Raw genomic sequence first — 15,858 nt, forward strand, 5'->3', positions numbered from 1 at the left:
TGACAAGTGGTGAAGGATACCATTTAAGATATACCCTTATAGGTTGGACAAGTGGTGGACCTTAACACCCAGTTCTTCTTAATATAATGACATAGAGTGGATAAGTGGTGAATCTTAAGACCAAACCACTCATTCTACTATGTATAATACATTAGATAAGTGGTAGAGCTTGAATGTAAACACCCTATGTACAAAATATCATGGTTTAGGGTGTTTCAATGGAGCGTGGCATCTTGGAGACATGGTAGATCTTGATTCTTTCCATGTTTGAATGGCACCTATCTTGGAAAAATGATGTAGGTTACTTCTCTCCATGTTTCAACGGAGCCTAGCTTTGACAAGTGGTGAACCTTTGCTTCTCTCTATGTTTGAATAGAGTTAGCTTGGACAAGTGGTGGACCTTTGCTTCTCTCTATGTTTGAATAGAGTTATCTTGGACAAGTGGTGGACCTTAATATGAAACCCCCATGTAAAACATATCATGGGCATTTCAAGTGGTGAGAAAGGATACCATTTAAGATATAACCTTATAGGTTGGACAAGTGGTGGACCTTAATACATAGTTCTTCTTAATATAATGACATAGAGTGTACAAGTGGTGTATCTTGAGACCAAACCACTCGTGCTACTAGGGATAATAGGTTAGACAAGTGGTGGGCCTTGAAATAAAACACCCCATGTACAAAATAAAATGGGTTTAGGGTATTATATGGATCCTAGCTTGGAGACATGGTGGACCTTGCTTCTCTCCATGTTTCAATGTAGCCTATATTGGAGAAATGGTGGAGCATCCTTCTCTCCATGTTTCAATATAGCCTAGCTTGGACAAGTGGTGGACCTTTGGTTCTCTCTATGTTTCAATAGAGTTAGCTTGGACAAGTGGAGGACATTGAAACAAAACTCCCATGTAAAACATATCATGGGTAGTTCAAGTTGTGAGAAAAAAAACCATTTAAAATATAACCCTATAGGTTTGACAAGTGGTGGACCTTAACACCCAATCCTTTTTAATACAATGACATAGAGTGGACAAGTGGTGAATCTTGAGACCAAACCTATCAAGCTAGTAGAGATACTAGGTTGGACAAGTGGTGGACCTTGAATGTACATCCCCTATGTACAAAATATCATGGGTTTAGGGTGTTTGAATGGAGTCTAGCATATTGGAGACATGGTGGAGCTTGCTTCGCTCCATGTTTCAAGTGGTGGACCTTCAATTATTTTTCCATACCTAGTTTAGACAACCCATACACTTTGCAACTCTAAAGGTTGGACGAGTGGTGGAGCTTTGTTTATTTCCATGTTTTAATGGATCCTAGCTTGGACAAGTGGTGGACCTTGGAAAAAAGTCCCCCTTGTACAACATAGCTGAGTTTTTTCATGTTTTAATGGAAGAGAGATTCGACAAATGGTGGAGCTTGCTTATCTCCATGTGGATTTTAGAACTAGCTTGGACAAGTGGTGGAGCTTTGCTTTTCTACTCTTCATAATACAATGATGTATAGGTTGGTTACTTGGTGAATCTTAAGGCCAAACCTCCCATCTTACTAGAGATGATACGTTGGACAAGTGGTCAACCTTCTATCATTTCTCCATGCCTATAATTAGACAATTAGTAGAACTAGCATCTTTCTATGTTGTCTAGAGCTGAGCTTGGACAAGTAGTGGACCTTGCTACTCTCTTCCCTTGGTTTATTAGTTTGAAGACTCATTATATATACTTGCTTAGATCTATATAATTACTCATTAGTTAGGTTACAAGTAGGTACGTAATTTGTTAGCCTCAAGGGACTTTGAATATTGAATTAGTAAGAAAGTCAAGTGCTAGTTTGAAGATCTTTTTCTTATCTAAACTAGACTCTAACTCAATAATAAGTTTCTTAAGTTCCACGAATTGTCCTATCTAGGCTCCAAAAGAGTCTTAATTGGTTTGTGCTAGATTCTAACTTCCTTGATGGGGTAGAATCCTAGAAAAATGAGGCACTATAAGTTTTACCTTAGCTCTAATGGATTTTCACTTAAACTAGACTGCAATTTGGCACTCTAGTATCTTTGTCTTGATGGAGTTTAACACTACATACATAGTAGTGATATTTAAGCTTCATGTCTCTTCACTTGATCGAGATATGAGACCATACTTTCAAGGTCACCACTTGTCTTACCTAAAGACCAATGTGAGACATGGGAGCAAGAAAGCCATCCGATATTGTTTTAAGGACTATTACATAGACAATCAATAACTTAAGTAAAGCAAAAAGACTTGGATTTTTCACAATTAATAACTTAAGTAAAGCCAAAAAGACTTGGATCTTTGACATTTTTTTTCAAACTAAAAAAGCACAATCTCATGGTAACAAAACTATAAATCACAATTGAAAGTTTTGAACAAGAAAAATATCAGCAATCTTAATAAGAAGGATACTTTTCATTTCATTTGATGATTACAAATTAAAAGAAAGTCTCTCAAGAAATTGATAAACAAAAAATGTAGGTGACTGCTTCATTATTTTGAGCAAAAATATTAAAATCTCTATTGATTGAGCTCCATCTAGTAGTATCCTTTGTAAGATGCTGCAGGAAGAAATAAAAAGAAAGATTTGTTAGATACCATGCACATGAGTGTTCAAGCATGTGTATCAAGAATATATGACATGTCACTAGTACCTTAGGGTTGGTTTCTATCCAGCCTTAGAAGATTTTTCTCAGCTTTCACCTTATTTATATAAGCCTTTGCTGTGGTTGCCTTCAAAACTCCTTTTGTGTTACAACCCAATTGCCTAGCTAAAGTGGTCAATTGTGATGCCTTCATGCTTTCAAAGGGTGTACGCTCCTTTGCCAAGATCTCTTGTATTTGGGCTCTTCTCATTTCATTGCGGTGGCTTGTGTCACTTGAGTCTTCAATAATAGTTTCATCTCTGTCACCTTTTGCAGGTGATATTCTTCTTGTAAAGAACACCTTAAATGACAAAACATCATTTTTCTGCTTCCAATACTCCATGATTTGTTTGTATTCACTATCATTTGTCACTATAGGTTGTCCATAACGATTAGAATCAATTAAATTACGCACATCCCTTCTCTCATCAAGCTGAATCAAGTATGGCAGTAGCTCCTCCAAGAGCATATTGTCAACCATATTCTCAGCATCAAATTGTGGTGGAAAAATGCAATTTTTTGCTGGTGAAATACATCCCTTGTAAGGAGAGTCATCAATAAGCACTGTTCTTTGTGGATCACATTCAAACCCCATGGCAATTTTGGCTAGAGGCTTGAACATTGCCTCAATGTTTGGATTGTTGGGTCTAAACAATTTTTGAGTTTGAGCGGTGTAGCAAACATCTTGCGACCAAATTGCAAAGAAAGGCAATGTATCCTCAGCTAAGTTGTTTAGTGCTGCAAGGATTTGATACACATTATTCCTAGTAGCTGTCGACCAAATTACAACATTAAACCTCTGTAAAAATAGTCTTCAAGAATTGGATGCAACCTGGCCTGAGTATAATATATCTTTTTGAATCCATTTTCACTGAGATGTGGTGTGAGGATGGTTGAGGGGAACGTTTCAACAATAGACCATTTAAATCCAATATAATTGTAAGCATGGATTTCTCAACATCTACACTACATGACGTAGTAGCAATTGGCAATAGCTCGTGAGTGGACTTTTCAGTCTCTTTTGATGTATGTTGCATTTTTGAAGCATCGATTTCTTGGTTCTCATTATTGGAAGCTTGCTCAAGTTGCACAACACTAGACTCTAGTATAGAAATATCATCCATCTTGGGCACTTCAGAAACCATAGAATCTATGGATTCTATAGTTGTTGACTGAACCATATGAGCATTATCCATCCTAGTTTGTGAATCTAAGAAAACACACACACAAATGGTATCTCAAAACCACTAGAATTTTATCCACCATATTTATATGTAGAACTCCTAGTAAGAAATTTATTTAAGGTAAAGTCGTTGTTAGAATCCTTGCAACCATTTTCAGCATTCGTACACAAAACACCACTTGACTAAAATACAATCTACTAACTCAATATTTTCCATCCTACACTTTATTAAAGATGAGTACTTAAAGTGAAAACTAAAAGCCACAACTTGTTGAGGAAACATGGATACAAGGTCCACCAAATGTCCAACCTAGACTACAAGCAAACAATTAGAGATTTGGCTTAGATTTGGATTCAAAGGCCACCACTTATTCAAGTAAAATAACTCCACTTGTTTAAGACAGTAATGTTTGAAGCCCCACCACTTGTCCAACCTAGACATTGATTAAATTTTGGTAAGATTTATCACAAATCTAGAGTAGAATCAAGATTCTATGGCCAAGGTAGTCAAATAAGTTAGACAACACACAAAGCATAAGAGCACTCTAGATTCTCGTTGAGCATAAACTAAACAATAATAAAATGTATATTCACTTGAGATTTCATCCATGAAATATGAAAATGATGCATGTACTTGAGATTTCCATCCATGTACAATACTTTACAATGTCAAGTAAAGTTATAGTCAGCAAACAACTCTTCTCCTGCTTCAACGTGACAAATAGTCTCAATGCATACATGGCCATATTCTTCTGACTTGATGTGTGAAGAGGTGCATTTATGCCAAGGTGGAAAATTTGGATCAAATGTGTAGCGTACGTTGGGACAGACATTTGTACTGTGAGAACTATTTATATAGCCCGACACGTTTCCTTCTTCTACACAACCAATAATGTATGATTGATCTTCCTCTTCTTCTATGTTTGGATCCTCTAGAAGAGAATATTTATAAGCTCTTGGAAATATTTTGCATATCTTTTTTCAGTCTTGAAATCTATACTTATGCCCTCCATAGTTTAGTATAGTCAAACCACTTTCTAGGGTAGTATGCACAAACAGCCCATAACCAGCTCCTTGAATACATGAAAGTCGCACTTCAAAATCCACACCGTTAATATGGAAAATTACATCTTTGGGAATAGGAAAAGTTGGTGTCCCAAAAGGATCTTCATGCCAATCATAGTGTGAAATACATCTAGTTTTTATATCACTTAACTCCTTTGTGTCTGCAAAAAGAAGAAAATATTATGCATAAAATAATGACAAGATCAAAGAAAGATATCATTATTTTATAGTCCAATAGGTCCATTGTATGGAAGACGTAGAGTGCCTCTTACATGGTGCCTGCAAGGTTTCCAAAAAATAAAATCATTAAAAAAAAAAGGCCAATGTGTCTCCAATCTATTTCCCATTTGAAGCATAGAGAGAACCAAGGTCCACCACTTGTCCAAGCTAGACATGGAGCATTTACACAAGATCCAACACTTATCCAAGAACCCTATAGTTTATGTGGTAACATGGGATGCGTTGATGCAACAAAAGTAGTCTAGCCTCCTCATCCATCTCTTTTTTCTTGTAGCCTAGAGAGACTAGTTTCAAGGTCGATCACTAGTCAAAAACTACACATAGAACATTGATACAAGGTTCCACCACATGTGAAACCTATCATCTCTAGTAGCATGGATGGTTTGATATCAAGGTTCACCACATGTCCTACCTATACTCTATTTTAGCATAGAGATTCTGGTTTGGTGGTACTACACTTGTCCAAACTTGGCTTGTTGTTGATATCTGGAGGTAATCAAGGGTCCTCCACTTTCCAAGTTAGGCATATAAAACAATTGCAAGGTCCACCATGTGTAAAACATATGATTGATTATAGCATGCATGGTCTTATTTCATGGGCAACCATCTTCTCTCCAACATGTGTCCAACCTCGGCTCCATTGAAGCATGGAGAGAAGCAAGGTCCACCACTTATCAAAGCTATTATTTTCTCCCAGTACTTTCAAAACCCATAATACGTTGTACATGGGGGGGGGGGGGGGGGGTGTTCTTGTTTCAAGGTCCACCACTTGGCTAAGATTGGATCCATTGAAACATAAAGAGAAGCAAGCTCTACCATTTGTCCAAGCTAGGTGCCATTGAAACATGAAAACCCCATAATATTTTGTATACGGGGGGGTGTTTTTCAAGGTCTACCACTTGTCTAAGCTATGGTCCATTGGAACATGGAGAGACGTAAAGCTCCACCACATTTCTAAGCTAGGATCCATTGAAACATGGAGAGAAGCAAGCTCCATTGTTTGTCTAAGCTAGGCTCCATTGGAACATGGAGAAAACAAGCTCCACCACTTGCCTATTATTGCATAGAGATTCTGGTTTGAAGGTCCACCACTTGTCCAACCTTGCCTTCATGTATGGAGATAATCAAGAGTGCAATGCTTCTCTAAGCTAGGGACATAAAAGAGTTTCAAGGTCCACTACATATATGATCTATGATGGGTTGTAGCATGGGAGGTTTCATTTTAAGGTTGACCACTTCTCCAGCTCCGCTTGTCCAACCTCAGATCCATTAAAGCATGGAGAAGAAAGGTCTACCAACTCTCCAAAATAGGCAATAAAATCTCTATAAAACCCATGAATTGTTAATATATGCTATGCTGTGGAGTTTTGTTTGAAGGTCCACTCCTTATCCAAGCTACAATCCATTGAAGCATGGAAATAAGGAAGATATATCTCTAGTCCGAGATAGGATCCATTGAAACATAGAGAGAATCAAGGTCCACCACTTGTCCAAGCTATGCATGGGTAATTTATATAAGGACCACTACGTTTTCACCTATACTATGCTCTCTCATGGATGGTTTCATATCCCACCAATTTTCCAACCTATTTAGTAGGTTGTATTATGGGGGTTTGGTTTCAAGTTCACTTGTCTAAGGTGGGTTCCATTGAACCATGGAGAGAAACAATGTCTACCACTTGTCCAAAATATGCTCCTTTAAAACATAAAAGCAAGGTCCACCACTTGTCCAATCTAATGTTTCTCTCCATTGAAGCATGGAGAGAAACAAGGTCTACCACTTGTCCAAAATATGCTCCATTGAAACATAAAAGCAAGGTCCACCACTTGTCCAAGCTAATATAACAAATGGGTGTTGGTTACAAGGTGTACCACACTTGTCTAAACTAGTCTCCATGCAAGGCCCACCACATGTCTGTTGAGATGTCGAGCTCTACACCTTGAGCTGGCATCCACTACGGGTCTTGGCCGCTTACGGCATTTACTCACTGGCGCGTTAGGTGACCGACACGGAGGATCTCTGCCAGTGATTCTACAGTTGGACTACACTTATAGTGCCAGCCTAGTACGCTTCTAGCGAGTTCACACTTAGTGACCGCATGTACATATGTGCTACTTTTCAGCTTTAGCACTTAGTCATTTTGTACTCTCTTTTCTGTGAAGAAGAAGAAGAAGCTTTCCATCTCTGTGTGCTTTGTGCTTGTCTTGTGTATCTCTCTTGCATCCTCATTCTTTACATGGTATCAGAGCCTGGTGCAGGCAAGAGAGGCTAAGAGAGCAAGAGCATCACAATCCCTTTGTTCGCAATCCACGACCAAGTTTCTGAACAGGTCTCCAAAGTGCAGTATACAGAGATTTACTGTACAAGTACAATGGTTGTATGTACGCTTGATTGTGGACACTCGTTGAGTGTAGAAAGCGTTACAGGAACCACGATAGCAGGTTCAGCAGATTTGCAGGTTTTTGCAGATTGCAGCTATTTTGCCTTAGTGCTTCAAGATGTCTGACGGTTTCAGTCAGATTGTTACTGCGAATCTTGAGAAAAATAACTACCCTGCATGGAAGTTCAGAATAACAAATTTCCTAAAAGGAAAAGGTTATTGGGACTATGTAGAAGGAGACAATGAAAAGGAACCAGAGATTCCCGAGGCAAATGCTACAGCAGAACAAAGGAAAGCTTTGAGGGACTGGCAACAAGACCAGAGCAAAGTGATGTATTGGCTTTCTATGAGCATCACAGATGGCATGATGGGCTATCTACAGGATGCTGAAACCCCCGCCATTGCATGGAAAAACTTAGGCAGAGTGTTCGAGGTGAACACCAAGGCCAGGAAGCTTCAACTAAAGTCGGAGCTAAATCAGGTTAAGAGGAACAACCTCTCCATCAATGATTATGCTTTGAAGATAAAGAGTATCATTGAGGCTCTTGGATCTATTAAAGTCTCAGTGGAAGACGATGACATTGTCCGTGCATGCTTGGATGGTCTAGGAGATGAGTATGTACATTTTAGGTCTTCCATGAATACAAGAGACGATATCCCCGTGTTCCAAGATTTGATTTCTATGCTTATTCTTGAGGAGAAGAACCTTGACACATCTTCTTCTCATGGCAGAAATAATTCTGAACAGGCCTTCTATTCTAACTCCAACAGAGGTAGAGGTAGAGGTCGTGGTCGAGGCCCAAGGGGTTGCAGGGGCCAATTTCTGGAAGGTCAATCAAATCAAAACAATACAGGTGGCAGGGGAAACCAGTCTCAAGGCAGGGGGAGTCAAAGAGGTCGTGGTGCAGGATCAAGCAGGCAGCAACATACTCCAGATAGTAGAGAATGTTGGACTTGTGGTGAAAGAGGTCACATGTCACGTGACTGTCCAAAGGGAAAAGCAAGTAGAAAGAGAGAACAGGGCAACTATGCATCTACTAGCAGAGATGCAGATGACAGCAAAAACGAGCGCATGTTTGTTATGCAACATGTAATGAATACAATGACTGCAGAGAATTCCACCCAAGATGATGTTTGGTATGTGGATTCAGGTGCCTCTAATCACATGACGTCTCGTGGAGAGTGGTTTAGAGATATGCGCAAACCAGATGTGTCAGGCTATGTGCAGACAGGAGATGACACAGCTCACCCCATTGCTCATATAGGGGACATACCTCTAAATACGAAGAGTGGGAAATCAAAGTACTTAGCAGATGTACTTCATGTCCCAAACATTACAAAGAATCTTGTTTCTGTTGGACAAATGGTTGAGCAGGGTTTGCAGGTTCGCTTCAATCCAAATGGCTGTTATGTAGAAGATTTCCAGAATGGCTGTAAGCTGATCACAGAGGGCAAATGTGTGGGCAGAATGTTTACGCTGAATGTAGACATGCCTGAGGTAAAAGCTGCATTATTTGCACAGGGCACAGGTGTTGTGGCTGATGTTGACATTTGGCACAAACGCATTGGCCATGTCAATGAGCAGAGATTGCGCAGCATGCAATCAAAACAGATTGTAAAAGGTTTGCCCAAATTCAAGGTGGATGGTATGCATAAAGTGTGTGCAGCATGCCAGTTTGAAAAACAGTCAAAGGGCTCATTTACACATGAGCGCAATGTATGTAAAAAGCCACTTGAGGTGGTGCACACAGATGTTTGGGGTCCAACCGATACTGCAAGTATACATGGTTGCAGGTATTATGTCTCTTTCATTGATGACCATACAAGGAAAGTATGGGTCTACTTCATGCGTAACAAAAGTGAAGTGTTTGGTCACTTTCAAGACTTCAAAGTCATGATTGAGAAGGAGACAGATATGCAAATCAAGACATTGAGGTCAGATGGAGGGGGAGAGTACTTCTCCAATGATTTTTCAGATTTTCTGCGAATGCATGGTATACACAGGCAGTTTACATGCAGATATACTCCACAGCAGAATGGGGTCGCAGAAAGGAAAAACAGGCACATTGTAGAGGTTGCACGTGCATTGATGAATGAGAAGAACATGCCTCATCATTTCTGGGCTGAAGCTGTAAATACAGCTGTGTACATTATGAACAGGACACCTACAGCTGCGGTGCATGATGTAACACCTGAGGAAAAGTTTACAGGTACAAAGCATGATTTTCCACACTTGAAAGTGTTTGGCTGCATAGCTTACGTGCATGTACCAGATGAGTTGCGTAGGAAATTGGATCCTAAAGCAGAGAAATGTATTCTTGTGGGATATTCCCTTGAACAAAAGGGGTACAGGTGCTACAATCCTACTACACGAGAATTACGAGTGAGCAGAGATGTAGTCTTTGATGAGATGAGCAGCTGGTACAGTAATGCACATGGCACTATTGGGGCTGATGTAAAAGATGATGTGGTTGTACAAAATGTGAGGCCACAGTCACAGGTTTTGAGTGGACCACAAGAGTCCTCTTCTCGTGGCTCTGTTGAGAAACCATGGAATGGTAGACTACGTACGCAGGTTACTCCACCAACAGGTACAGGGAATGTATCACAAAAAGGAAAGGAAAAGGTTGATGAACCTCCCTTTATGGTTGATGCATCATCAGCTTTTTCACATGTAGACATGGATTCAGATGGTTCTGAACAAAGTCTTAATGAGGAATTTGGAATTCCGGCTGTCAGGACACCTGGTGTAAGGAAAGTACAAGAAGATGCTAGAGGGCAAAGGAGTGACCTAGGACCGCGCCGATCTAATAGAGTTAGAAATCCAGTTCAAAAATTGACTTATGATGGGTATCTAGCGCATCACCGAGCCTACATGGCTAAGGTGATACAGGATGTGGAGCCCACATGTTTTGAGGATGCAATTGGAAATGTGCATTGGGATGATGCAATGAATGAAGAGATGGCTGCATTGGAAGCAAATGACACATGGGAGTTGGTGCCATTGCCAAGTGGCAAGAAAGCTATTGGCTGTAAATGGGTGTATAAAACCAAGCATAAGGCTGATGGTAACATTGAGCGTCACAAGGCAAGGCTGGTCGCAATAGGTTATGCACAGACGTATGGCATAGACTATGAGGAGACCTTTGCTCCAGTGGCAAAGATGACGACAGTGAGAGCTGTCATAGCAGTGGCTGCATCTAGAGGATGGATTATGCATCAAATGGATGTAAAGAATGCCTTCTTGAATGGTGAGTTGCAAGAGGAAGTGTATATGGATCAGCCATATGGTTATGTCGATCCAGGTTACCCAGATTATGTATGCAGACTTCTCAAAGCTTTGTATGGTTTGAAGCAGGGCTCTAGAGCATGGTATGACAGGATTGCCAAGTATCTTGTCAGTATTGGTTTTAGGAGAGCTCATGCTGATCATTCACTCTATGTACGTGAGAGTGATGTGGGGATTGTGGTCATTACCATATATGTAGATGACCTTATTATTGTTGGTGACAATGCTATGGAGATTGACCATGTGAAGGGTCTTCTCAAACAGGAGTTTGAAATGAAAGATTTAGGCGAGTTGCGCTACTTTCTTGGCATTGAAGTGATAAGGACTCCAGAGGGTGTATGGCTATCACAGAGACAGTATGCTTTGGACATGTTGTCAAAGTATGGTATGGCTGATTGTAAGCCAATTTCTATTCCCTTGGATGTGAATGCAAAGCTGAGTGCAGAGAAGGGTGATGTTGTTGAGGATGTCAACATGTACAGGAAGATTGTGGGTAGTCTAATCTACTTGACTATCATGAGGCCAGACTTGAGCTACACAGTAGGCTTGGAGAGTCAGTTCATGCAACTTCCGAGGAAGCCCCATTTGGATGGAGTACGATGCACACTTAGGTATGTGCAAGGTACTCTTGACTACGCATTGTTCTATGCAGTAGATGCACCATTAGCATTGTATGGGTATACAGATGCAGATTGGGCAGGTAGCATTGTTGATAGGAGATCTACGAGTGGCTTCATGTTCTCTTTTGGGAGTGCTGCTGTTACTTGGAGCAGCAAAAAGCAGCCTACGGTTGCTTTATCGAGGACAGAGGCCGAGTACAGAGGTGCAGCAGTTGCGGCGTGCGAGGTAGCTTGGCTACGCACATTACTTGAGGACTTGGGAGTGCAGGTGGACCAGCAGATTTTCATCCATTGTGACAACCTCAGCAGCATGCAGTTGGCTAGGAACCCAGTGTTCCATGCCAGGACCAAACACATAGTGGTCCATTACCACTACGTTCGAGAGCGAGTGTTGGCGGGCGACATCGACTTGGTCTACGTCAGCATAGAGGAGCAGATAGCGGATATCTTTACCGAGGCCCTCGGGGCTGAGAAGCTTCGACGTTTCCGGACTATGCTTGGACTCTACGACATGCAGAGCTCGAGGGGGAGTGTTGAGATGTCGAGCTCTACACCTTGAGCTGGCATCCACTACGGGTCTTGGCCGCTTACGGCATTTACTCATTGGCGCGTTAGGTGACCGACACGGAGGATCTCTGCCAGTGATTCTACAGTTGGACTACACTTATAGTGCCAGCCTAGTACGCTTCTAGTGAGTTCACACTTAGTGACCGCATGTACATATGTGCTACTTTTCAGCTTTAGCACTTAGTCATTTTGTACTCTCTTTTCTGTGAAGAAGAAGAAGAAGCTTTCCATCTCTGTGTGCTTTGTGCTTGTCTTGTGTAGCTCTCTTGCATTCTCATTCTTGAGATGTCGAGCTCTACACCTTGAGCTGGCATCCACTACGGGTCTTGGCCGCTTACGGCATTTACTCACTGGCGCGTTAGGTGACCGACACGGAGGATCTCTGCCAGTGATTCTACAGCTGGACTACACTTATAGTGCCAGCCTAGTACGCTTCTAGCGAGTTCACACTTAGTGACCGCATGTACATATGTGCTACTTTTCAGCTTTAGCACTTAGTCATTTTGTACTCTCTTTTCTGTGAAGAAGAAGAAGAAGCTTTCCATCTCTGTGTGCTTTGTGCTTGTCTTGTGTAGCTCTCTTGCATTCTCATTCTTTACAATGTCCAAGCTATATGAGCTTGGTTTGAAGGTCTACCACACCTCTTGAAATTAGGATCCATGTAAGGTCCACCTTTTGTCAAGCTATGCCTTTAGTGAGTACTAAAACTAAGTAAATTGCAGTACTTAAATACCTTTCCAAGCTCATTAAGATTTTGGTCTCTAAGGCCACCACCACATGTCTAATCTATGCTCTAATTGATTACTTATGCTAGTTCTCAAAGTCCAAACATAAGCTCCCTTCTAGCAAGGTTAGGTTAAATTTAAGCTCCAGCACCTGTCTAAGCTAGGTTCAATTTATGAAGCATCACCATTTAACCATGCTGGGATCTAATGTATCATATCAAGGGGGTATTGATAAAAGGTCCAAAACTTATTGAGTTCAAGCTCTTAAGTAATTAAGTCTTTGTGAGTATTAAATGTTATAGTTTTAGTCTAAAGATCCACCATTCAAAAACTCAAGTAATTTACTATTTACATTCAAACCTTGAATGCTTGAGATAAAAAATACAAACTCAATCAATACTATATCAAGGAAAATCTAACATTAAGAGTATCAAATCAGTAACAAGAAACACTAACATGCACAAGAAACTCAAAACGTACGTGTCTCCATTTCCAAAAAGTCCTCCATTGACAGAGGATGTTGTTGTTGTTGTTCTTCTTCTCTTCGTGGAGAGCACTCCTCTGTAATAGGCACAGTGTCGTCTTATTGCGAAGTGGATTGTTGAAGTCCAGCCCATTTTTCTATATCTTCATGAGACTTAACAAAGTCTAGCAGCATGGTCTCCACGTTTTTTGCCTCCTCCACACTATCAACTAAGCATATAATTTCTTTTTTCTATTTTATTCCTTCTTGTGCAACCAAGGAGCCATCACCAAAAACATCAACAAGCTTGCGGTCTTCAAAACAATATGTACAAATGTAGTGCTTGACCAAAGCTCTTTTTTTGGCCTCCAAATATTGCAAATCTGACATATCGTTATCTGCTACTTGAAGAAGAGAACAATCAATTGGCATGGGATGTTCCTCTGATCTTCTTCTCAAGTCTTCAAATGCATTGCCTTGTCCCAAGAAGGCAATAACTATTAGGAATTGAATTTCTCCTTTGCAAGGAGCTGATGGAAAGTGATGCAATGCACCACAACAATGGTAGCTCAGATTATCTCCCATGGCGTGAAAGGCACATTGCAATTTTGTGAAGATAGTGAAATCCACAAATGCAAGAAAGACAAATCCAGGATTTGTTGACCCTCCAGCAATAGCCAAGATCCCATCCAAAGCATTGTTAAATGTCTCCTCACTCCACTTCAAATTGCCTCCAACATTTTTTGTCATATCTAAAACACATAAGCCAATAGGCACTTTATTATTGAAGTGGCGCATCAAGTAGAGATTGCCTTCCATTTGTAGGTTCACCACATAGATTGACCATGGCAAATCTCTAGGCTCAATTTTCTCCTTTTGAAGGTGAATTGCCCATTGCATGTATTTTATTGCTCCATCTGGAAAAGCCATTTTCTTTGTTCCACGCGCCAAACTAGATCTGATCCATTCCTCGCATAGCATTAAAAGTGTTTTATAAACAACATCATTGATGTTATACATTTTGACCACCTCCTCCCAGTCTTTACATGGTGAAGACTCATTCAAATTGTTGAATCCTTCAAGAAGTGCATCTTGAATCAATTTTTCTTGCTTCAACTGCTTGATTCGATCATACATGTCAGTTGCATCACCATCCTTTGCACTCTTTGACAGTAAAATCTTCTCATCTCTAATCTCTTCTTGAATAGTCTTTACCTCTGATTCCTCAAGGCCACAAAGGCATCTAAATACAGTTGTTGGGGGTTTCTTATTCTCCTCTTCTAGCCTTTCAATGATTTCTATCCACCAATCATAAATTAAATCAGAGTACGTGACCATGTGGGCCTGTTTAGCAATCCAACTTGCTGCTGCACTCATTCTTGCCAATCGAAGAAAAGCCTAAAAAGAAATAGAGAAATAATTAAACTATTGAGCAAGATTTGTTAATTAAACACTATAAAAAGACAAAGAAAATAACTTACATCCCATCCGGCACGAGATGCATGCCCCTCTGCAATTCCACTTGCTGCCTTTGGTGGTCGTCCTGAGAAGATCCATTGACTCTGTAAATGTCTCAATATTTGGCTGTAAGGTTGCTTGACATACAATGCCTGAGCCTCCTCATTTGTAATGGCAGATATAGAAGTTGAAACAAATGGAGGAGCCTTCACAACAATGCGAGCCTTTCTAATTTATACACGCTAATCAGTCTTTCAAATATCTCTTTGTTGTTTTGTTCATTGTGAAGCAAAAATTTTGTAGCATAGATTGAATGCTGCCCATCAAGAATCCAATAATGATAATCTTTAATTTTTTGCTCTTCTACCTCTTCTACTGTCAAAGGAGTCCCCTTCTTTGACTTTGCATTTCGAACATGCATCAAATATGCACATGCTGCAGGCTTGGTCGTACTCCGTGAAAATCTAAATAACATACTTTCGCCGTGTTTTTTATCCATAATACGTGCATTATAGTGATCAGGAGCAAGCCAACAATTTTGAATAGGGATATCAAATTCCCTATATTGGAAAGGAAAATAGTTTATGTACTTATTCATTCCACCTGTATCTTTTTCTTGTCCTTTCATGGCCTCAGCTTCTAAAACATCTAGATCCACAATTCTCATCTTTGACATTGAACCCTCTGTTGATGAGGATGCCAAAGATGCCTTGTCTACATCCAAAATGGAACTAGTTTGCTTAGCTGCTACTTTCTGCACTTTTGCTTGATTCTTTGTGGATGGTGGTCGTGAAGCTTTCACCTTTTTTCGTTGTAGTGTGGCAATGATGGAGCTTTGAAGTTGATTTGCTGTGATATTTGGATTTGATTCTGCAAACTTCCATCCTCGAGAAAACATTGTCTCTTCTTTGTTTCTAGACATGCGCTCCAATGCATATGCTCCTGGAGATAGTTAAAATTCTAGATTCATTGGAACTAGAATGTCAATGCATTACACCTCCGGATGACTATCAACTACAGAGACAGATGCTTCCACAACTTGTCCAACATCTTCAAACAAGCTGTCATTCTCTTTTTTGGCAATAAATAGATGCACCTTATGAAATTGTGCACCCTCTATACCATGTATTTCCAAATACCATTTCCTAAGATCATTGCAAGTATAGTCAACTGAGACAACAACCCTTGCAACTTGTTTTTTGGAGCCATCTT

The sequence above is a fragment of the Adiantum capillus-veneris genome, chromosome 1 (assembly GCF_014529385.1).
Source record: "Adiantum capillus-veneris isolate H3 chromosome 1, ASM1452938v2, whole genome shotgun sequence".
NCBI lineage: Eukaryota > Viridiplantae > Streptophyta > Polypodiopsida > Polypodiales > Pteridaceae > Adiantum > Adiantum capillus-veneris.